Below are 25,936 nucleotides of genomic sequence, written 5' to 3'. Positions count from 1 at the left end.
TTCCTTCCAGTGAACACTCAGGACTCATTTCCTTTAGGATGGACTTGTTGGATCTCCTTGCAGTCCAAGGGACTCTCAAGAGTCTTATCCAACACCACAGTTCAAAAACATCAATTCTTCAGCACTCAGCTTTCTTCACAGTCCAACTCTCACATCCATACATGACCACTGGAAAAACCATAGCCTTGACAAGACGGACCTTTGTTGACAAAATAACGTCTCTGCTTCTCAATATGCTGTCTAGGTTGGTCATAACTTTCCTTCCAAGGAGTAAGCATCTTTTAATTTCATGGCTGCAATCACCATCTGCAGTGATTTTGGAGCCCCCCAAAATGAAGTCAGCCACTGTTTCCACTGATCCCCATCTATTGGCCATGAAGTGTTGGGACCAGATGCCATGATCTTAGTTTTCTGAATGTTGAGATATAAATCAACATTTTCACTCTCCACTTTCACTTTCATCAAGAGGCTCTTTAGTTCTTCACTTTCTGCCGTAAGGGTGGTGTTACTTGCATATCTGAGGTTATTGATATTTCTCCCAGCAATCTTGATTCCAGCTTATGCTTCTTCCAGTTCAGAGCTTCTCGTGATGTACTCTGCATATAAGTTAAATTAGCAGGGTGACAATATACACCCTTGATGTACTTCTTTTCCTATGGAACCAGTCTGTTGTTCCTCGTCCAGTTCTAACTGTTACTTCCTGACCTGCATATAGGTTTCTCAAGAGGCAGATCAGGTGGTCTGGTATTCCCATCTCTTTCAGAATTTTCCACAGTTTATTGTGATCCACACAGTCAAAGGCTTTGGCAGAGTCAATAAAGCAGAAATGGATGATTTTCTGGAATTCTCTTGCTTTTTTAATGATCCAGCGCATGTCGGCAATTTGATCTCTGGTTGCTCTGCCTTTCCTAAAATCAGCTTGAACATCTGGAAGTTCATGGTTCACGTACTCTTGAAGCCTGGCTTGGAGGATTTTGAGCATTACTTTACTAGCCTGTGAGAAGAGTGCAATTGTGTAGTAGTTTGAGCATTGTTTGCATTGCCTTTCTTTGGGATTGGAATGGAAACCTACCTTTTCCAGTCCTGTGGCCACTGCTGAGTTTTCCAAATTTGCTGGCATATTGAGTGCAGCATTTTCATAGCATCATCTTCCAGGATTTGAAGTAGCTCAACTGAAATTCCATCAACTCCACTCGCTTTGTTCAAAGTGATGCTTCCTCAGGCCCACTTGACTTCACATTCCAGGATGTCTGGCTCTAGGTGAGTGATCACACCATCGTGATTATCTGGGTTGTAAATATATATATATATATTTTTTAATATATTTTTAATATATTTTTATATATTTTTATATATTTTATATATATATATATTTGTACAGTTCTTTTGTGTATTCTTGCCACCTCTTCTTAATATCTTCTGCTTCTGTTAGGTGCATACCATTTCTGTCCTTTATCGAGCCCATCTTTGCATGAAATGTTCCCTTGGTATCTCTAATTTTGTTGAAGAGATCTCTAGTCTTTCCCATTCTATTGCTTTCCTCTGTTTCTTTGCATTGATCACTGAGGAAGGCTTTCTTATCTTTCCTTGCTATTCTTTGGAACACTGCATTCAGATGGGTATATCTTTCCTTTTCTCCTTTGCCTTTCACTATTCTTGTTTTCAGATGTAGGGTGGCTCCTCTTGGCCGTTCCTGCGCCATCGCAGTCTGGCACTCTCGGCCACTGCCCCTGATCTCAGACGTGGGGTAGCTCCTCTCAGCCGTGCTTAGCACGCCCATTGCAGCCAAGACTAATAGAGTTTTGCCAAGAAAATTCACTGGTCATAACAAACACCCTCTTCCAACAACACAAGAGAAGACTCTATACATGGACATCACCAGATGGTCAACACTGAAATCAGATTGATTATATTCTTTGCAGCCAAAGATGGAGAATCTCTATTCAGCCAGCAAAAACAAGACCAGGAGCTGACTGTGGCTCAGATCATGAACTCCTTATTGCCAAATTCAAACTTAAATTGAAGAAAGTAGGGAAACCCACTAAACCATTCAGGTATGACCTAAATCAAATCCCTTATGATTATACAGTGGAAGTGAGAAATAGATTTAAGGGCCTAGATCTGATAGATAGAGTGCCTGATGAGCTATGGAACGAGGTTCGTGACATTGTACAGGAGACAGGGATCAAGACCATCCCCATGGAAAAGAAATGCAAAAAAGCAAAATGGCTTTCTGGGAAGGCCTTACAAATAGCTGTGAAAAGAAGAGAAGCGAAAAGCAAAGGAGAAAAGGAAAGATACAAGCATATGAATGCAGAGTTCCAAAGAATAGCAAGAAGAGATAAGAAAGCCTTCTTCAGTGATCAATGCAAAGAAATAGAGGAAAACAACAGAATGGGAAAGACTAGAGATCTCTTCAAGAAAATCCGAGATACCAAAGAAACATTTCATGCAAAGATGGGCTTGATAAAGGACAGAAATGGCATGGACCTAACAGAACAAGAAGATATTAAGAAGAGGTGGCAAGAATACATGCAAGAACTGTACAAAAAAGATCATCATGACCCAGATAATCACGATGGCGTGATCACTCACCTAGAGCCAGACATCCTGGAATGTGAAGTCAAGTGGGCCTTAGAAAGCATCACTAGGAACAAAGCTAGTGGAGGTGATAGAATTCCAGTTGAGCTATTCCAAATCCTGAAAGATGATGCTGTGAAAGTGTTGCACTCAATATGCCAGCAAATTTGGAAAACTCAGCAGTGGCCACAGGACTGGAAAAGGTCAGTTTTCATTCCAATCCCAAAGAAAGGCAATGCAAAATACTCAAACTACCACACAATTGCACTCATCTCACATGCTAGTAAAGTAATGCTCAAAATTCTCCAAGCCAGGCTTCAGCAATATGTGAACCGTGAACTTCCTGATGTTCAAGCTGGTTTTAGAAAAGGCAGAGGAACCAGAGATCAAATTGCCAACATCCGCTGGATAATGGAAAAAGCAAGAGAGTTCCAGAAAAACATCTATTTCTGCTTTATTGACTATGGAAAAGCCTTTGACTGTGTGGATCACAATAAATTGTGGAAAATTCTGAAAGAGATGGGAATACCAGACCACCTGATCTGCCTCTTGAGAAATTTGTATGCAGGTCAGAAAGCAACAGTTAGAACTGGACATGGAACAACAGACTGGTTCCAAATAGGAAAAGGAGTACGTCAAGGCTGTGTATTGTCACCCTGTTTATTTAACTTATATGCAGAGTACATCATGAGAAATGCTGGGCTGGAAGAAACACAAGCTGGAATCAAGATTGCCGGGAGAAATATCAATAACCTCAGATATGCAGATGGCACCACCGTTATGGCAGAAAGTGAAGAGGAACTAAAAAGCCTTTTGATGAAGGTAAAAGTGGAGAGTGAACAAGTTGGCTTAAAGCTCAACATTCAGAAAACGAAGATCATGGCATCAGGTCCCCTCACTTCATGGGAAATAGATGGGGAAACAGTGGAAACAGTGTCAGACTTTATTTTTCTGGGCTCCAAAATCACTGCAGATGGTGACTGCAGCCATGAAATTAAAAGTCGCTTACTCCTTGGAAGGAAAGTTATGACCAACCTAGATAGCATATTCAAAAGCAGAGACATTACTTTGCCCACAAAGGTTTGTCTAGTCAAGGCTATGGTTTGTCCTGTGGTCATGCATGGATGTGAGAGTTGGACTATGAAGAAGGCTGAGCGCCAAAGAATTTGTGCTTTTGAACTGTGGTGTTGGAGAAGACTCTTGAGAGTCCCTTGGACTGCAAGGAGATCCAACCAGTCCATTCTGAAGGAGATCAGCCCTGGGATTTCTTTGGAAGGAATGATGCTAAAGCTGAAACTCCAGTATTTTGGCCACCTCATGTGAAGAGTTGACTCATTGGAAAAAACTCTGATGCTGGGAGGGATTGGGGGCAAGAGGATAAGGGGACGACAGAGGATGAGATGGCTGGATGGCATCACTGACTCGATGGACGTGAGTCTGAGTGAACTCCGGAAGTTGGTGATGGACAGGGAGGCCTGGCGTGCTCTGATTCATGGGGTCGCAAAGAGTCGGACATGACTGAGTGACTGATCTGATCTGATCTGATCTGATCTCTTGTTTTGACAGCTATTTGTTAGACCTCCTCAGACAACCATTTTCCTTTTTTCAATTTCTTTTTCTTGGAGATGGTCCTGAACACTGTCTCCTGTACAATGTCATGAACCTCCATTCATAGTTGATCAGGCACTCTGTCAATCAGATCTAGTCCCTTAAATCTATTTTTCACTTCCACTGTATAATCATAAGGGATTAATTTAGGTCATACCTGAATGGTCTAGTGGTTTTCCCTACTTTCTTCAATTTAAGTCTGAATTTGGCAATAAGGAGTTCAGAATCTGAGCCACAGTCAGCTCCTGGTTTTGTTTTTGCTGACTGTATAGACGATCTCCATCTTTGGGTGCAAAGAATGATTGCAGAATGATTATCAATCTGATTTTGGTGTTGGCCATCTGGTGATGTCCATGTGTAGAGTTTTTCTTGTGTTGTTGGAAGAGGGTGTTTGCTGTGACTAGTGAGTTCTCTTGGCAAAACTCTATTAGTCTTTGCCCTGCTTCATTCTGCACTCCAAGGCCAAATTTGCCTGTTACTTCAGGTGTTTCTTGACTTCCTCCTTTTGCACTCCAACCCCCTATAATGAAAAGGACATCTTTTGGGGGTGTTAGTTCTAAAAGGTCTTGTAGGTCTTCATAGACCCGTTCAACTTCAGCTTCTTCAGCGTTACAGGTCGGGGCATAGACTTGGATTACCATGATATTCAATGGTTTGCCTTGGAAACGAACAGAGATCATTCTGTCATTTTTGAGACTGCATCCAAGCACTGCATTTTGGACTCTCTTGTTGATTATGATAGCTACACCATTTCTTCTAAGAGATTCTTGCCCACAGTAGTAGATACAGTGGCCGTCTGAGTTAAATTCACCCATTCCAGTCCATTTTAGTTTGCTGGTTCGTAAAATGTTGATGTTCACTCTTGCCATCTCCTGTTCGACAACTTCAATTTGCCTTGATTCATGGATCTAACATCCAGGTTCCTATGCAATATTGCTCTTTGCAGCATCAGGCTTTGCTTCTATCACCAGTCACATCCACAACTGGGTGCTGTTTTTCTTTTACTCTGTCTCTTCATTCTTTCTGGAGTTATTTCTCCCCTGATCTCCAGTAGCATATCGGGCACCTACCAATCTGGGGAGTTCATCTTTCAGTGTCCTATCTTGAATGGGCTTCCATAAACAGTGGGCTTTATTTTATGGAGTTCTTTCCAGGGTGTAGCAGGTAACAATTCTGAAACCACCTTATATGCAATCTGAAGAGGAGAAATAAATTGATAAATGGCAGATGGTGGGAGCCAGGCTCCTCGCTATAGGAATAGGAAGTTACAGATAAGCAACGTAGTGAGAGAATGAAGCTGAGCCCCTGACAGCCTCTCCTTTTGGCTTGGGGGTGCTTCCATCATCTGGAAAAGCATCTACTTGTGCTTTATGGACTGTGCCAAAGCCTTTGACTGTGTGGACCATAAAGAACTCTGGAAAATACTTAAAATGTTGGGAATACCAGACCACCTGACCTGCCTCTTGAGAAACCTGTATGCAGGTCAGGAAGCAACAGTTAGAACTGGACATGGAACAACAGACTGGTTCCAAATAGGAAAAGGAGTACGTCAAGGCTGTATATTGCCACCCTGCTAATTTAACTTATATGCAGAGTACATCATGAGAAACGCTGGGCTGGAAGAAACACAAGCTGGAATCAAGATTGCCGGGAGAAATATCAATAACCTCAGATATGCAGATGACACCACCCTTATAGCACATAGTGAAGAAGAACTAAATAGCCTCTTGATGAAAGTGAAAGAAGAGAGTGAAAAAGTTGGCTTAAAACTCAACATTCAGAAAACGAAGATCATGGCATCTGGTTCCATCATTTCATGGTACATAGATGGGGAAACAGAAACAGTGAGAGACTTTATATTTTGGGCTCCAAAATGACTGCAGATGTTGACTGCGGCCATGAAATTAAAAGATGCTTGCTCCTTGGAAGGAAAGTTATGACCAACCTAGAAAGCATATTAAAAACCAGAGACATTACTTTGCCAACAAAGGTCTGACCAGTCAAAGCTATGGTTCTTCCAGTAGTCATGTACGGATGTGAGAGTCGGACTATAAAGAGAGCTGGGCACTGAAGAATTGATGCTTTTGAACTGTGGTGTTGGAGAAGACTCTTGAGAGGCCCTTGGACTGCAAGGAGATCCAACCAGTCCATCTTAAAGGGAATCAGTCCTGAATATTCTTTGGAAGGACTGATGCTGAAGCTGAAACTCCAATACTTTGGCTACCTGATGCGAGGAACTGACTCATTGAAAAAAGACAGTCATGCTGGGAAAGATTGATGGCAGGAGAAGGGGATGACAGAGGATGAGATGGTTGGATACCATCACTGACTCAATGGACATGAGTTTGAGTAAACTCCGGGAGGTGACAGTGGACAGGGAGGCCTGTCGTGCTGCAGTCCATGGGGTCAGAGTCAGACATGACTGATCAACTGAACTGAACTGATATGCTTCCATCAGGATCACAGTCACCTGCAGGGAGTCTGCTATGATCCACTTGCACCCACCTGGCTCTTCCTCTTCCTCCCTGTGATAATTCCAGCGACATTTCTAGCCTGAATCCCTCTTCCAGTCCAGCCACATTTGTCCAGCCAGTGCATCCCCATCTCACTATGGGGGCTTACAGGCCCCTCAGAGGACTGTGATCCTGGCAGCCCCAACCTTCAGGGTTTCTGAGCTCAGACGCCTGGTGTAACCGAACAGGACTCTATGGGGTTTTCCCTGGACAGACTCCCTCTCGTATATCCTCTGCTATAGCCCTTTTGTGCAATATCTAGTTTAACGGTCTCTGATGCATACTTCCTGAGTTATTTTACAGATGCTAAAACCTCCACCAAAGGAAGAAGTTAACTACCTGGTGATCATGAACACATAGCCCCAGAGATACTGGGGCCAAAAAATTTGTGTTAACTGTATGCTCCCTTACCATCAACCAAGCATTGTGCACCAGGTGATCACGTGTACCATGTCAATTACACACAGACACTTGCCATGGGCACTTTCCATCTACCTCTACCAAGATTAAATCATGTGCTGCTGTAGCTGTTAACCTTCAACATCCCCTGAAAGGAGCTCAGGATGGAGAGCAGAAATAAGGCACTCTGTAGTCTGGGGAAGCAGGGAACTGGCAGGACAGGTCTTCAGGTAGATATTCTCAGGAGGTGATTTTATAAGCTCACTTCTTGTATCTCTTCATATAGCAATACACTAAAATCCTTCATGGTGACGATGGTTTCTCATGGCTAGCAGAAGATTCATGAGACTGGCATAAACTGTCTACCAAAAAAAAAAAATGTACTTGATTGCACATATTCCTCCTTTACCAAAATCAAATCTATACTGTCCTTCTCCCCCGCCTCTTTGGAACAGTTTCACTGTCTCCGAGGCCACAGTCTTCGCTTCATGGTGACGATGGTTTCTCATGGCTAGCAGAAGATTCATGAGACTGGCATAAACTGTCTACCAAAAAAAAAAAATGTACTTGATTGCACATATTCCTCCTTTACCAAAATCAAATCTATACTGTCCTTCTCCCCCGCCTCTTTGGAACAGTTTCACTGTCTCCGAGGCCACAGTCTTCGTTTTGCCCCGATATAACTTAACTTGCAACTCACATTGTGCAATTTTTTAAGTTGGCACCTGTGACCACCCCCCCCCCCTCACTTTTCCTTTGCAATTGCTTTGCTAAAAACCCTTCAGGGAGTTTAAATTACAAACCATCTGTCCTCTACATATTGCTGCTTTTACAATGAACATTTCATTTACCTTCACCACAGCTTGGTGTCAGAAGACTGGCTTACTGCATTTGGGTGTGTGGACCCAAGTTGGGTCTGGTAACACTGGGCCTCCCAGGCTCCCACTTCCATGTGCCCAAGTGACTGTCAGCCCCTCCTCCAGAACCTATGAAAGTCTCCATACTAATTCCCCTTCACACCCACAGACCTGGCCCAAGCCCAATACCCCCATCAGGCCCTGACAATGTACCATGCCCTCATGGGGCATCTCACATGCAAACCCAATACAGTATTTTGGAAATGAAAACAAGACCCATGATGCTCTCCTCCCTGTGATTTCCCCCTTACCTGATGAAGCCAGGCCTTGATCCATTCCAAGTGATTCCAGCATCCTCATTCTTCTGAGAACCCACTGACAAGGCTGTTTGTGCTGGTCTATATGTGACCTTAGTAATCTCCTAAAATGAGGGCTACTTTATACACAGAAAATGGATTGAATGGTGGCCCCAAAAGATGTGTCCCCCCCCAGAACATGTGACCAGGACTACATCTGGGGAAAGTGTCTCCGTAGATGTGGTTAAGGATCTTGAGGTGAGAAGATATTGGGTGAGAGTGGCCCTCAATCCAGCTAACAGCATCCTTATAAGAGACAAAAGAGGGGAGACACAACACAGAGGAGAAGCAATGTGAAGATGAAGGCAGAGATAGCCGGGATGCAGCTGTAAGCCTGGGGACACCTGGAACCCCAGAAGCTGGAAAAGACAGAACTCTATGCTGGAATCTCTGGAGGGACTCGAGCCCTGCAATACTTTGATCTCAGATGTTTGGTCTCTACCTATCTGTTGATGGGCACTTGAAATATTTCTACGTTTTCAGTTCAGTTCAGTCACTCAGTCATTTCTGACTCTTTGCAACCCCATGAACCACAGCACGCCAGGCCTCCCTGTCCATCACCAACTCCTGGAGTTTACCCAAACTCATGTCCATTGACTCGGTGATGCAATCCAACCATCTCATCCTCTGTTGTCCCCTTCTCCTCCTTCCCTCAATCTTTCCCAGCATCAGGGTCTTTTCAAATGAGTCAGCTCTTCGCATTAGGTGGCCAAAGTATTGGAGTTTCAGCTTCAACATCAGTCCTTCCAATGCACACACAGGACTGATCGCCTTTAGGATGGACTGGTTGGATCTCCTTGCTGTCCAAGGGACTCTCTAGAGTCTTCTCCAACACTACAGTTCAAAACCATCAATTCTTCAGCACTCAGCTTTCTTTATAGTTCAAATCTAACATCGATCCATGACTACTGGAAAAACAATAGCCTTGATGAGACGGACAAAGTAATGTCTCTGCTTTTTAATATGCTGTCTAGGTTGGTCATAACTTTCCATTCAAGGAGTAAGCGTCTTTTAATTCCATGGCTGCAATACCCATCTGCAGTGATTTTGGAGCCCCCTAAAATAATGTCAGCCCCTGTTTCCACTGTTTCCCCATCTATTTGCCATGAAGTCGTGGGACCAGATGCCATGATCTTAGTTTTCCGAATGTTGAGTTTTAAGCCAACTTTTTCACTCTCCTCTTTCATCAAGAGGTTCTTTAGTTCTTCTTCACTTTCTGCCATAAGGCTGGTGTCACCTGCATATTTGAGGTTATTGATATTTCTCCCAGCAATCTTGATTCCAGCTTATGCTTTATCCAGTTCAGAGCTTCTCATGATGTACTCTGCATATAAGTTAAATAAGCAGCATGACAATATACACCCTTGATGTACTCCTTTTCCTATTTGGATCCAGTCTGTTGTTCCATGTCCAGTTCTAACTGTTGCTTCTTGACCTGCATACAGGTTTATCAAGAGGCAGGCCAGGTGGTTTGGTATTCCCATCTCTTTCAGAATTTTCCACAGTTTATTGTGATCCACACAGTAAAGGCTTTGGCAGAGTCAATAAAGCAGAAATAGATGTTTTTCTGGAACTCTTTTGCTTTTTTGATGATCGAGCTGATGTTGGCAATTTGATCTCTGGTTGCTCTGCCTTTCCTAAAACCAGCTTGAACATGTGGAAGTTCATGGTTCACATATTGCTGAAGCCTGGCTTGGAGGATTTTGAGCATTACTTTACTAGCATGTGAGATGAGTGCAATTGTATGGTAGTTTGAGCATTCTTTGGCAATTGCCTTTCTTTGGGATTGGAATGAAAACTGACCTTTTCCAGTCCTGTGGCCACTGCTGAGTTTTCCAAATTTGCTGGCATATTGAGTGCAGCACTTTCACAGCATCATCTTTCAGGATTCGAAAGAGCTCAACTGGAATTCTATCACCTCCACTAGCTTTGTTCCTAGTGATGCTTTCTAAGGCCCACTTGACTTCACATTCCAGGATGTCTGTCTCTAGGTGCATGATCACACCATTGTGATTATCTGGGTCCTAAGGATCCTTTTTGTACAGTTCTTGTGTGTATTCTTGCCACTTCTTCTTAATATCTTCTTGTTCTGTTAGGTCCATTCCATTTCTGTCCTTTATCGAGCCCATCTTTGCATGAAATGTTCCCTTGGTATCTCTAATTTTGTTGAAGAGATCTCTAGTGTTTCCCATTCTATTGTTTTCCTCTATTTCTTTGCATTGATCGCTGAGGAAGCCTTTCTTATTCTACATTTTTGCTATTGTGAATAATGCTGCAGTGAAGTGTAGTGTCCAAATCTCTGTTTAAGCCCCTGCTTTCAGTTCTTTGCAGTATATACCTAGGAGTGGAATTAGTGGGTTGCATGATAATTCACTGGTTAGCTTTTTGAAGAAGCACTGAACTATTTTTCACAGAGGCTACACAATATTATATCCCACCAGCAATGTGTCAGTTTTCCAATTTCTCCACATTCTAACCATGATTATCTTTTTAATGTGTCTATTGGTTATTTGTATATCTTCTTTGGGACTCCCCAGGTAGCACAGAGGTAGAGAATCTGCTTGCCAGTGTAGCAGATGCAAGTGACTTGGTTTCGATCCCTGTGTTGGAAAGATGCACTAGAGAAAATGGTAACCCACTTCAGTATTCTTGCCTGAAAAATTTCATGAACAGAAGAGCTTGGTGGCTATGGGTCACAAGGAATCAGACAGCTGAGTGACTGAGGTTACACACACATCCTCTATGGAGAACTGTCTATTCAAGTCCTTTGCCCTCTTTTTGCCCATGCCCCAAGGCTTGCAGAATCTTATTTCCCTGACCAAGTGTTCAACTTGTGCCCAGGCCCTTGGCAGTGAAAGTTCAGAGTTCTGACAACTGGACTATCAGGAAATTCCCACCTTTATTCATTCTTTGTGAAGTTGTTTGTCCCTTTGTTGTTGAATTCTGTTGTTGATGAGTAGATGTCTTAGATATTTAATCCTTATCAAGTTATAGAACTTGCAAATATGTTCTCTCATTCTGTAAATTATCTCTTTACTTTCTTTATAATGCCCTTTAATGTACAAAGATTTTAATTAAGATGAAATTCAATATGTTTATTTTTTACTTATGTTTTTGGTCTTATATCTAAGCTTCCATCAACAAGGAAGGTCGTGTGCATTTACTTTGTTTCCTTCAAGAGTTTTATGGTTTTAGCTGCAATATTTAGGTGGTTGCAATTTTTAATCATAGTTGTATATGATGTGAAGTGGGGGTCCAACTTCGTTCTTGTACATGTGGAAATCCAGTCATCCAAGTGCCATTTGTTGAAGAGACTGCTCTTTCCCAGTTGATTGGATTTGGCATCCTTGTCAAAAATCAGTGGGCTGTAGATATATGGATTTATTTCTGGAGGCTCAGTTCTACTCCATTGGTCTATATGTCTGTCCGTATACTAATACCACTCTGCTTTAAATACTGTAGCTTTGTTACATGTTTTGAAATCTGGAAATCTCAGTTGTCCATTTCTTTTTTCTTTTTAAGGTTATTCTGGGATATCCAGGGCTCCTTTAATTCCATATGAGTTTGAATGTTGACCTATACATTTCTGAAAAAAAGCTGTTGAAGTTTTGATAGAGATTGTGATTAATGTGTAGATCACCTTAGGTGAGATTGTCATTTTTGACAATATTAAGTGTTCCTCCCCATGGACTGTGAAAGTCTTTCCATTAATTTAGGTCTTCTTTAGTTTCTTTTACCAATGTTTTGTAGTTTTCCATGTACCAGTCTTTCTCTTCTTTGGTTAAATGTATTCCTAAGTATTTCATTATTTTAAACACTAAATGAAATCACTTTCTTCATTTCTCTTTGGGATTGTTCATTGCACATGGATAGAAACAACTGAATCTTGTGTGTTGATCTTGTATCTTGCAGCTTTACTGAATTTACTAACTTTAGTAGCTTCCTTTGGATTCATTGGAGTTTTCATACATATGATCATATAATCTGTAAAAGGATATAGTTAAAATTCTTCCTTTCCAGGTTGAATTTCTTTAATTTCAACGTCCTATCTAATTACTCTGATTAGCACTTCTAGTACATCTTTGAATATCCCTGATGAAAGTGGGCATCCTTATCTTGTTCATGATCTTAGAAAGATTTCTTTTTCTCACCATTGAGTATAATGTTAGCTGTGCAGTTTTCATCATTGCCTTTATAATTTTGAGGAACTTTCCTTCCATTCCTTGTTTTTGAGAGTTTTTATCATGAAAAGACATTGAGTTTTGTCAAGTGCCCTTTCTGTACCTTTTGAGAGATTCATATGGTTTTTTATCCTTTGTTCTGAAAGTGTGCTGTATTACATTGATTGATACTTTCATGCTGAACCGCTCTTCCATTCCTGGGGTAAATCCCACATGGTCATGATGTATACTCTTCTTAATATGCTTATTGAATTGTGTTTGCTCAAATTTTGTTGAGGATGTCTGTATCTATATTTATAAGAAATATTATCTGTGATATCATGTGATATCTTAGTCCGGCATTGATATCAGTGTAACATGGCCTCATCGAAAGAGTTAGGAAGTGTTCCCTTCCTTTCAGTTTTTTTGAAATAGTCTATGTTGTCTGTTATCAGTATAGGCACTCCTAGCCTCTTTTGTTTAGTATTCATAGGGAGTATCTATTTCATTCCTCTTATTCAATCTATTTAAGTGTTTGCATCTAGAGGGAATCTCTTGTAAATAGCATATAGTTGAATCATGCTGTTTTATCCATTCTGACAATATCTGCCTTTTGATTGGAAAGTTTAATCTGTTTAGATTTAAAATAATTGCTGACAAGGAAGGGCTTACTTCTATTGTTTGGGTGTTTATATTATGTATATATTATAGCTTATTATCCTTCATTTCATCCACTGATGCCTTTTTTTTTTTTTTTTTTGGCAAACCCAGGCCCCAGCAGTGAAAGCACCAAGGAGTCCTACAACTGGACCACCAGGGAACTCTTGGTTTATGCTTTCTCCAATGTGTAGTGTCTGTTTTTCTAGTGAGCTGTTTAGATTGGTCATTTTGCTGCCAGTGATGCCCAAGTCCGCCTGAGCAGTGGAATCACATGTAGAAATTTTTAGACACATGGATTCTGCAACTTCTCTACAAACTGTAGATTAGAGTCTGCAGAGCTATGTTCCAAGATTGCAGGAATCTAAAGTTCTAAGACTCTCCTAAGTCATTCTGAGAAACTGCTTAACCAAAGTCCTTCTTGGGGACTAGAAAATCTGCAAGTGTTTTCACTAGTGTTCTACATACACGTCTTCCCTTCCATTGCCTACTGAACATTAAAGGTCATTTAGAGAGAGTCAACACAGCAACTAGTCAAAGTCAAATAATCACTCTAGCCAATAATATACTTCACTCCCCCCATCCTCTGAAAAATTTATACCAACAATCCAGAAACCTGAAAGAGGGAATAGAGCTAAACATGTCAGATATAGCTTTTATCCTGTTAATCTTTCTGATTTCAAGGTTCATCTGTGGTACTTTTATCTTAAACTCCTGTAAACCAATGTTGTTGCTTTAAGATAGTATTGGTAGTAATCAAATTTTTTCTGTAATCAAAACAAAATACTTTGTGTGTGTGTGTTTGTATGTTGATTTGTGGCCCTGAGTTTAACTGATAACACCAGCAATTTGAGAAAAAGTGAAATACAGTCACACATAGCTGTTTTAATAAGAGGAAAATTCAGTTATTTTAATGTGGCCTTGCATGAACAAGGTCTTAGTTATATTCTTGCTCTTTGGGAATCAGTAGCTCCACTTCCATAGTTGACTTTGCTAGTCTTCAAACCCGGAGAAGGCAATGGCACCCCACTCCAGTACTCTTGCCTGGAAAATCCCATGGATGGGGGAGCCTGATAGGCTGCAGTCCATGAAGTCGCAAAGAGTCGGACACGACTGAGCCACTTCACTCTCAGTTTTCCCTTTCATGCATTGGAGAAGGAAATGGCAACCCACTCCAGTGTTCTTGCCTGGAGAATCCCAGGGATGGCGGAGCCTGGTGAGCTGCTGTCTATGGGGTCGCACAGAGTCAGACACGACTGAAGCGACTTAGTAGTAGTAGTAGTAGTAGTAGTCTTCAAACCAAACTTAGTTTCTTTCTTCTACTAAAGGTTTCTAGAGGCAGTTATCAGTCATTTGTTTGGAATAATTTAGCAATGAAGTAAAACAGAAACCTAGAGATTGTCGTCAATATTTTAAGATGGAAAGTTGTGTTTGTTGGGGAGTTAAAGTATTAAATCCAGTCTTTTTAAAATGCTGTGTATATATTCCCATTTTTGTTGGTCCAACCAAGAAACAGGCATACAATGTTATTCCAAGTGGGGTACATGTTATGTTTTTTTCCCCGTAATTAAGTAGCCACCTTTCTTGGGCTTCCCCAGTGGCTCAGCAGTAAAGAATCCGCCTGCAATACAGGAGACAAAGGAGATTCAGGTTTGATCGCTGGGTGGGGAATATCCCCTAGAGGGAGGGCATGGCAGCCTACTCCATTAATTCTGCCTGGAGACTCCCATGGACAGAGGAGCCTAGTAGGCTAGAGTCCATAGGGTCACAAACGGTCAGACATGACTGAATCGACTGAGCACAAACACAGAGCCTCTTTTCTAGAACACACATATCTAGCAGAGGAGAACCACAAAAATCTTTTAGAAGAAGGCTTTCATTCTTTTGGTTAGCCACAATATATATTAAACCAGCTTTGACATACAGGAGATATTTAGGATTGTCTTTATGGCTAACTGGACTCATAAGTGGGTGAGAAGATACCTAGACCTGGGCACTTTCATACTGCTTACTTCCATTCATGCTCCCTTGAAGATCAGAGTGGAATTAGCTATTTGCAGTGCTTTAGTATATCTTTGTGGTTTTGAAAGTCCAGTTGGTGGATTCATGCTTGGCTTGCTGCCTGCATAAGAATCAACCAGTATAGTTTGGTAACAGCAAAGATTCCCAACTTTTCTGTCCATGCCTCCCCACTCCCCATCTTCTGTTCAGTTGGTCTGGGTTAGTGCCTGGAAATTAAAGTTCTCCAGAAGACAGGTATGGGAAATATTGTGCAAGAGGGCTCTGAAGAGGTGTCCGAGTAAAGAATGTTATGAATTGCTGGAATTTCAGTATGGAAGCTACCACCACAAGTTTCATGACTTTTCCCCTCCAAATTTACAGGTGTGACTGTGTACGGAACAAAATGTGAGTCGCAACCTTTGGAGTCCTTTCTGCTGCCTTGGCAGTGGTGAGTGGCTTTGGCCTGATATTGTACATTGGGGTGCCATTTGTGATCATCATTGCAAATTCACCATTTCTTATTCTAGGTGAGTAAAACAAAGCATGAGGCTGCACACTGTGTATGTGGGGGTGTGGGGTGGGTAAAGGGTATTGTGTTAGATTAGGCAAAATAGTTATATATAGGTGACTCTACAGATCCAAAATGAGGAATCAGGAGAAAAAGAAAATCAAATGGAATTATGTGCCATTCAGTTCAGTTCAGTTCAGTCACTCAGTCGTATCCAGCTCTTTGCGACCCCATGGACTTCAGCACGCCAGGCCTCCCTGTCCATCACCAACTCCTGGAATTTACCCAAACTCATGTCCATTGAGTCGGTGATGGCACCCAACCATCTCAATCTTTGTCCTATGTGCCTTTAAGACTTGGAAAAATCTAGTACCCCAAATGGAAAAACACAGACCAGGGACATGAAAGACAGTTCACACACACACACACACACACACACACACACACACACACAGAATCCAAAACACTAATCATTGAAAATATAAGAAATATTTGACCTTCCATTAATCAAGGGATGCAGGTTAAACCAAAAGTGAGACACCTTGTCTTTTTATTAGATTAATGAATATTATAGCATGACTGAAGGTTTGGGGAAGGTTGTATGAAAATAAACACACATTCTGCTGAGGGAAATTTTTAAATTGGTACACGTTTAAAAATAACTTTGCAACAAATCAAAAGACTTAAAAATTTAAAATAGAATCTGACCTGGCAACTCCACTTCTTGGAATTTGTCCTAATTATTGGACAGGTGCTCACAAAATAGAAGAAGGATGTTCATTTCAGTGTGATTTAGAAAAGGAAAAAACAAAAACAGGCTAATTGTATGATAGCTTACAGTGAATGATGTTGGATTCGTGATCTCCAAAGAAGACTATTTAGCTTCTTCTCCACCAGGAACCAGGCTTGATCACTCAAGAGCTTCTGTGTAGCAGAGTTTTATTAAAGTATAGAAAGGGACAGAGAAAGATTCTGACATAGACATAAGAAGGGGGAGGCAGAGTGCTCCCCTAGCTAGTCTTTTCAAAGCATTCTATACTTTTTCAGACCCAATCCCACAACATACATCTTAAATGAACAAGAAAAAGTCTTACCAGACCCGCTCCCATAATATCCATTTTAAGATGACAGGATTAGTCAGAAGGTTCTTGTTAAGGAGAAACATGTCCTCGAGCAAGATGCATTGTTATATTCACTAAGACAAAGCAATGTAGAAAAGACCGTTTGTCCTTTTCTCCTTGGGAGCCTCAGACCCCTTTCTCCTTCTCAAGGGCTCCAGACCCCTTTCTCCTCCTTGGGTACCCTGGTCTTATCAACCTACCTAGGAATTGACTGTCCCCCCTTTTCTTTTAGGAGGATCATGTTGCCAAGGGAAAGGGCCATCATTTTCATTCCATAACTACTTCCTGCTGTTGAGGGGCATTGTCCCTAAGTTGTTGAGGCAATATATTCTGCTAACAGTCATACTGAGGATCTCTGATCAAGGGGCCCCGAGTAACAGTTGCAGGAGGCTGTGGCACTCGGAGGAGCCTGGACAACCATTTGTAACTTAGAAGCTTTCAGATGGTTAGAAACAAACACCAATTTACAGTTACAGATGTAAGGCAAAATACCCATTAAACCAAGTTAAATCATAATCAAAATTAAAAGTCACATTATGTGCCTAGTTGAATCAGTCCACTTTAGGGTTGTTAGAAGTCATCAGATCAAGACGAGATATCATATATGCTTGTTGTCAGTGCAGGTATTCGCAGAGCTGAAGAAAGTCCTTTCCTTGAAGTGGAGAAACCCACCATGCGAAGCCTTTCCCTGATGAGGAGGTTGAAAAGCTGAAAGCTGAGTCACATAGTTAATTCTAAGGTTTCAGGATCTGTGACAAGATCTGTGCATGAAAACAGTCTCATAGACACAGTCCCTTCTTCTTAGGGGCAGTTCAAACTCTCGTTAAAGTCACAGGTAAAACTAAACCAACTGTCTTGTGTTTCCTGAGTTAGCTTACATGGATGGCCTTTAATAATGGCATTAGCCTTTTCAAGCTTTCCTGAAGATGGGGGTCTCTAGGAACAGTGTAAGTAATATTCTATTCCTAGAAGTCTTGACACCCCTTGAATTATAGTAGCTTTAAGATGGAACATTGTTGCTCTGAACTTTAGAGTTTAACATCCCCCTTACATCCAGAGAAGTCAGTACAGTAAGGTTTTGCCCATTCCTTAACCTCAGGCTTTAGTGGATACTGCTTTTGATGTGAAAATAGGTGAGGGGTTTTGAGCTTGATAACAACAGGAACAGCATTTTGTGCTCAACTCACAGTTTTCCCATCAGCCCACACTCTAGGATTTACATTTTGTTCACTTAAAAGAGCAGGCTCCATATTCATGAAAACAGAGGCCTGGACCATGTTCAGTATATGCCTCCTTAGAAGGGGTGAGGGAAACTCCAGCTTGATTAGAACCTCGTGAGAAAACAGCACGGAGACCCAGCTGCAGCTTAAAAAATGACTGAAATAATAGCGTTTGGCTCATCCTGACAGTCCCATCAGAGTAGTGGATCAGGAGGAAAGCAGACCAGGGGCTTCAGTGAGCACAGAGAAAGTTGCCCCAGTGTCCAAAAGAAAATTGATCAATTGGCCCCCCACAGTTATTAATCCCGAGGGTTCCACAGGTGTAATTAGAATGGGAGCTTGTATGGGGACCCCCAGGCACTTTCAGTCCCGAATGCCTTGAGAGTCCAACTCCTGGGGCCTATGTCTCAGAGGGCGGCCTCTCCTCAGGTGTGGTCATTTTATAGACCGGACATGGAGCCGGGCGCAGCTTAGATGCCTGAGGACAATCCAGCTTGAGATGCCTCTATTTCCACCATAATAAGAAGTCCACCCCTTTTCACCTGGGTTACTCTTGGCACTTTTCCTCAGTCTGTTTCAGAATGGATCTAACAGCCATTGTTGGGGCTTCATTCTTTTGCAAGGTTTTTTTTTTTTTTTTCCTCCTACTTTCCTCCTCATATTCTTTACTATGATATATCATCTGAGCCAGCTGTAACAGTTTTTTAAAGACTAATTTGGTCCAAATGCCTGTTTTCATAACTTATAGCAGATATCTGGAGCTGACTGAGTGAGGAATCTATTTTTCAGATTATTCCTTCCTCTGTACTTTTGGGATCAAAGTCAGTAAACTTGTGGAGAGCCTCTTGTAGTCTATCTAGGAATTTATCAGGAGCTTTCTTCTCTCCCTGTTCTGTGTCAGCCAACTGAGCATAGTTTAAAGTCTTAGTGTGCACTCGCTTGAGTCTTTCAAGAATACAACTGGCAAACTGGTTCTGATCCCACCTTCATTTAAGCATGCTATAGTCACAGTCTGGCTCATTATGGGAACTGCTTGGGTCCCAGGAGGGAGGAGGGCTATTTTGTGTTCCCTCTTTCCCCTTGTCTCATGCTCAGGTCATTCATCTTCAAAAGTAGTATAGTAGCTTCTCCCAAAACTCGAGTTCTCGAGTCAGGAGTCAGCATCTGTCCCAAGACATACATTACATCTCTCCAAGTAAGGTCATAAAGTTAGGCCTGTAAAGGTGTCTATGAACTGGGACTGTTTGAGTTTATACTGAGACTGAGGCAACCCCTTCTGGAAGGGTGCCCGGACTCAGCCTGTTTAGTTGGGAGCCCCAGATACAGGGGCAGAGTAAGAGAAGAAGAGGCAGCTGAATGTTTCACACCCAAAACTGCACCCTTAGGACCTAAGTCTGGCATGTCTTGCAGACAGATAAAGAGCAACACATATGGCATTTCTACCCATTTCTTTTGTTTGCTACAGAACTGATCTAATTGTAAAACAGTATTATAACTGAGACCCTTCAGCCGACCAGTGTTCCCCATCTTCCAAAGCATACCATGGCCATTCAGTATCAACGACAAAGATCAGGTATGTCTTTTTTAAACTCTGGGAATCAAACTTTAAAATACATTTTAAAGAGGTGGTTCTGGATCTGCTAGCTCCCATCTGTAAGAGAGAAAAAAGCAGCATCCACAGCCGTGGCTTCTTTCCACTGGAGGTGTCCCTCCCTCCTCTAGATGGGGGTGTAGACAGATCTTCCACTGAAGCTTTCCTTCCCTGGTTGGACTTAGTCTGCCCCTTACTGACAAAGGTGACTTATCCGTCCCTTCTGGTTCCACCACCGAGATGGGATGGAGATGCACCAGAGGTAGACCTGATGGCATCCCAGACTGATGTCCAGTTCCTCACCCTGAAGACCTTTGTCTGATTTTTGCTCCTTCTCTGATGCCACCTGGGGTGGAGGAGAGTAGCTTTCCTGGAGTGTTTCCCAAGCTCGTCTTCTAGGGGAAGCATCCATGTTCCATGTGTGTGTGCACATTCCCGAGTACAGTCCTGAACACAGTAGAAGCTTTGGGTTATAAAGAGACAAACAAGAAATCCACGATGTCTCTTTTGAGTGTTGCCACACCAGTATATGTGATAGGAAAAGAGAGACTGGAGGGTCAGCCAGTGAGGAAAAAGTGATATCTGTCCTCAACTTACTAGGGCCAGTCTTTCCTGTTCGTTCCCAGAGATTCCACAAAAGGAATATCTAGGGAGTTGAGACACAAGCCATTGGAGAGCTTTCTCTGGTCTGCTAAGAGCTAGCACTACCAATGGCCACCCACTCCAGTACTCTTGCCGGGAAAATCCCATGGACGGAGGAGCCTGGTAGGCTGCAGTCCATGGGGTCGCAAACAGTCGGACACGACTGAGTGACTTCACTTTCACTTTTCCCTTTCATGCATTGGAGAAGGAAATGGCAACCCACTCCAGTGTTCTTGCCTAGAGAATCCCAGGGATGGTGGGGCCTGGTGGGTTGCCGTCTATGGGGTTGCACAGAGTTGGATACGACTGAAGCAACTTAGCAGCAGCAGCAGCACTACCAAAGGAAGCCCACCGTACTTCCAAGTTGAGTAGATCCTGCAATTCCCGATCTGTGTCTTCAAAAACCTCATGGTCACCAGCAATGCATCTACCCACATAGATCAGAGGCATAGCCATGACAAAGACTTACTTTTAGGACTCTGGACCCTGAGGCAGCCAGCCAAGAGAATGATCTCTAGCCTGAGAGACGTTCCTGGAGCTAGAGCTCTGCCTTGCTCCCAAACGTGTTCTTGTTACTTTCAGCTCCTAGCAAGGCTAGGCACTTCCATCCATATAGTTTGAGGTCTAAGTAAAAGTACAGAGTAACGGTATGGATCACAAGTCCCTTGAAAGTCTATGATCCGACAGGTTAGGTTAGTAGTTCTAATTCCCCACGCAATTATGGAATGGTCAAAGAGACCAGGAAAAGCTGACCGAGAAAGGAAAATTCGGTCTACACGCTTCACCCATTTCTGGTCCTTCCCCTCGCAGGGATGTTGGGCATCTCTTGGCATTGGGAGGTCATTATATAAATCCCGACAAGGCTTCCATTTTGGGGTCTGCCTGCAGTCATTATAAGGCACACACAAAAAAAAACCCCAGTGCAGGGCTCATCACTTGCTTTGCACAGGACACGTCATTCATTCACACAAGCACACCGCAAGATCAGTGAGACCTTGAGAGACAGACAAAGAAAACCGTTTGAGTTGATCTTGTTAATTTTAAATGGATGTTTAAAAAATGCAGAGACTCTGTTTCTTTCTCTAACAGTGTTGGAGTTGAAGACATGTTTATCATGATTTCTACCTGGCAGAAGACCAGCCTCATGGATAGCATAAGAGAGCGGATGTCCGATGTCTATTCAAAAGTGGCAGTATCCATTACAATCACCACCATCACCAATGTCCTGGCCTTCTATACAGGAATTAGGACCTCTTTCATAATAATAAAGAGAACCTGACCTCTTTCAGGTCCGTACAATACTTTGGCATTTACATAGAAACAACCCTGCTCTTATTTTCATAACATCATCTGTTTTGGAGCGTTTATGGCCATGGATGGTAAAAGAGTAGTAGTCTGTCTACGCTGGCTGAAGAAGCAGGAAACTCCTGACCAAAAGTGTTCCTCATTAAAAAAGTCCTTTTGCCTCCCAGGTAATTTTCTCCAAGATGAACATAAAGCTGATATCCATCCAATGAATCTATTCTTTTTTCAATTTATTTTTTATTGAAGGATAATTGCTTTACAGAATTTTGTTTTCAGTCAAACCTCAACATGAATCAGCCATAGGTATACAAATATCACCTCACTTTTGAAACTCCCTCCCATCTCCCTCCCCATCTCACTCCTCTAGGTTGATACAGGGCCCCTGTTTGAGTTTCCTGAGCCATACAGCAAATTCCCGTTGGCTATCTATGTTACATACGGAATCCAGTGAATCTATTCTTTAGAGAATATTTTAGTCCTTTTCTCACAAGCACCGAGTCCAGGTTTTTTGTAGTGCTCCTATACTTCATACATCATAAGTAGTATATATGGGTGTTTCTGAGTGCAGGAAAGCTTAGACCTCCGAAATTTGGCAAGTGACAACTCCTATACCACACAATGTTGTAATGTAGAAGAAGAATATTTTTCATATTATGGTTCCAGGGTTATGTTTATCATTACTGAGACTCTTGACTACTGGGATAAAGATACTAGGCTAAAACTGGAAAAACTGTCTGGCAGATTTTGAAAACAGTGAGTATGTAGATAAAAATCTTACAGAGTTTTGTTTATGAGAATATATAAAATATATGGAAAACCTCCATCAAGATACAAATGATAAGACAGCTTTTCTAAGCAATAAAGGCACTTTTTAAATGGAATTTCCACTTTTAGTGTATAACATTAATATTACATCATCACAGGAAATCATTTGTTCCCAGGCGTTCATTCAAACCATGAGTATGTCTTCTTCAACCAATAATAAACTGGTGTTACACCAGTTCCGAGACATGGCCGAGAAGTGTGAAGTTCCCCTAATGGTATACAACTAGGCTTTCATATATTTTGATCAGTATTCTGCAATATGAGAAAACACTGTTCAAAATGTGACTGTTGCATCAGTAGCTATGTTCATTGTTTCCTTATTGTTAATTCCTCATCCCCTGTGTTCTTTGGGGGTAACTTTTGCTATTGCTTTTGTGATTATGGGCCTCATGGGTTTTATGGCCTCCTGGAATGTCAATCTTGATTCCATAGCCATGATTAATCTTGTCATTTGTATAGGTTTTTCTTTTGACTTTTCTACTCACACTTCCTGTGCGTTTGTTTCAAGTTCAAAGCCCTCAGTAAACTGAAAAACCACTGAGGCATTGTATCTGCTGGCTGCCTTGTGTCACAATGTGCATTTTCAACAATAATAGGCGTGTGTGTCCTGTCTGCAGCTAAAGCATACATCTTCAGGACATTTTTTAAGATTGTTTCTTGTGATGGTATTTGGAGCTGCTCATGGTCTAATTTTGTATCCCAGTATTCCTAACTGTTTTTTGAAAGTTAGTTTGAACAATCACTAACAAATCAAAGACGAATTATAGAATTCCTGATTAGCCCAACCCAATCTGATGAAAACGCACCATTAAGAATAGTCAATAAACTAAAACCGAAGGCATGTTTCGTTGGCTTGGAAATACCATTTAAAAATGTTATTTAAAATATCCTGAGCGAGGAGAGAACAAGATGGTGGAGGAGAGGTGGACATGGAGTACATCTCTCTCCACATATATATCACCAATACACCTTCAGACATAGAAGTGCATGCAGAACACCAGCTGAGAGCGGACAGGAGTACCTGACCCGTGGAAAAGAATATATAGACCCACACAAAACTTGGTAGGATGAAGGAACTAGGGGGCAAAACAGGAGTGGGAGATCTCAGATGCCTATTCAGGACTACAAATGAGTGTCCATTCTTATCATAACCCCCAAAATTAAGTTTCTGGGGATAAGATTTCTCAGGATAGATCTAAAGAGCCAACACTGCTTGGTGGGGGTTGTACTCCAAAATAGACAGGAGATAGATCTCCTGATCCCTGAACAAGGAGGGACTTGAACCATCTTGAATGAGATGTGTTGTTTCTGGGTAAATATCTCCAGCTAAGTTAAAGAAAGTCTCACAGTCCTCAAGAAAAACATTCAGATCCTACAGGATCTCAAAGAATGAGCTGCAGAGTTCTCGGGGTGGCTACAGTCTCTCTTTGGGGGCTCTTCTCCTGGCGATGGGGAATTTGGAGTTGGCTAATGCCCCTACTAATCCCTGTTGTCACCACATTGATGCTGCATATGATTGCTCCATGTATTATTGATTGTTTAACCCATTTTGTCTCAACATGCAATGCCAGTTCAACAAGGATATACAAAATTACACCCAACCGCGGAAAATATCATTCACCCTTAGATGAACACCACTATAAGGACTCTGAGGCCTCAGACTAGCAAAAGGGGGAGCCCCAATGCCCCTCGCCATCCCAACTCAGCAGGAAGTAGCCAGAGAGAGCTTGACACCTCTATTCCCTAAGAAATGGACCTCCTGTCTTTTGAGGTGGGAATGTTAGTTAGAATAGGAAGAATAGGAAAAAGGAGTCCAAAATGGTGCTGGCTAAAAGACAAAGAAAGGAAAAAGCATGCGAAAGTGAAACAAAAGAAAATCTGAGGACCGGAGTAAGAACCTTAGGTGAAAAAAACAGCCCTCCTTGGCCCGCCCAATTTCCACAGGGCAGGCTCAGGGGCAAGAGACAAATGTATAAAAAAAGGAAACCAAGATGGGTGGAGGCCTCCCCTTTGGGACTGGCCTGCTCTCACACCTCGAGGGTGTACTTTCCTTTGCTTGCTGAATAAAACTCTGAGCTGTAAGCGAGCTGTAACACTGGTCCACTGTGTTTCAAATCTCTGCTCTGGAAAGACAGAACCGAGGAAATCACATACTTAAGTGACATATCCACACATTGTATTTATTATCACAATGAAACCTTTTTTAGAGTTTACTAATAAAATTGTTTTACCTGTAGCATGACACAGTTGCACGTGATATGATTAGAAGGCATGCCAATTGAAACAAGGGCACCACTGTCATAGAATCTGCCTCAAATTCCAGTTGTCTGGAAAGTCATGTAGAGGACCGGCCACAAAAATATATTCAGGTAAAGAGCTTTCAATTCTGATATTGTGTGTGTTACATATGATATTGAAACACTACAGCTTATTGATTTAAACATCAAAATTCAGTGAAAAATCAAAATATATGGATTATGATTTGAGAATAAGAAGGTAATGAACATTTGCTTCTTCCCACAAATCTCTGGCATTCTTTTCAAAGTTTCTCTCAAAAATCTAAAGTTTAAAATCCTGAATATACAAAATCTGAATCTTATACGAAAACTGTGAAAGCACTAATGACTGAACATTATGACTTGTTCTAAACTTCTATTATGTTGTTATCTTTTACTATTTTCATTACACAAACACCATTTCAGAAAGGCCTGAGTATTAAAAGGCTTTTTCCAGAAGCCCTTTTTCCAGAATGAGCCCTTCTCATTTTCAACAGTTTTATTCAGAGTATTAGGTTTCCTAGCCAAAAAATTACTGAACAGATATGTGCCTGGCACTATGCTATAATTGACTTTTAAAATGCTCATCTTTCTTTCTCAAAAACATCATGAAACTTTTGTTTAAAGTTTTGTTTTATTATTCCAACGAACTTCAAAAAAAGTTTAGGCGGCTCCCAGAAACAGCAAAGGCTTAAACTGGAAGTAAGAATTGCAGAGTAATTTGACCAGAAAACCAAACTAAACCTGAAGATCAATGTCTGTACTGAACAGACCTCCACTGAGAATGTATGACTTGTGTTTTTAACCAGAATGTTACCAAGAATTTAAGATTTGTGGCTTTTTTTTTTTTTTTTTAGGTCCTAGCTCTTGTTACTTAAAAAAAAATTATTGTAGTATAGTTGCTTTACAATGTTGTGTTTGTTTCATGTGTACAGCAAAGTGAATCAGTTATACACATATGATGAACTATGGACTGAGGTTCATGACATTGTACAAGAGACAGGGATCACGACCATCCCCAAGGAAAAGAAATGCAAAAAAGCAAAATGGCTGTCTGGGGAGGCCTTACAAATAGCTGTGAAAAGAAGAGAAGTGAAAAGCAAAGGAGAAAAGGAAAGAATCAAGCATCTGAATGCAGAGTTCCAAAGAATAGCGAGAAGAGATAAGAAAGCCTTCCTCAGCGATGAATGAAAAGAAATAGAAGAAAACAATGGAATGGGAAACACTAGAGATTTCCTCAATAAAATTAGAGATACCAAGGGAACATTTCATGCAAAGATGGGCTCAATAAAGGACAGAAATGGTATGGACCTAACA

The 25,936-nt window shown here is 41.6% G+C and overlaps 1 pseudogene; it reads left to right on the top strand.

Annotated features, from left to right (window-relative positions):
- Nucleotides 1-8,633: 8,633 nt before the first annotated feature.
- Nucleotides 8,634-22,570, top strand: LOC129626156 (patched domain-containing protein 3-like; annotated as a pseudogene).
- The last annotated feature ends 3,366 nt before the right edge of the window (nt 22,571-25,936 follow it).

Source organism: Bubalus kerabau, chromosome 13 (assembly GCF_029407905.1).
Source record: "Bubalus kerabau isolate K-KA32 ecotype Philippines breed swamp buffalo chromosome 13, PCC_UOA_SB_1v2, whole genome shotgun sequence".
Lineage (NCBI taxonomy): Eukaryota > Metazoa > Chordata > Mammalia > Artiodactyla > Bovidae > Bubalus > Bubalus kerabau.
Note: the sequence above shows the minus strand (reverse complement) of the source record. Positions and strands in the feature narration are given on the sequence as shown.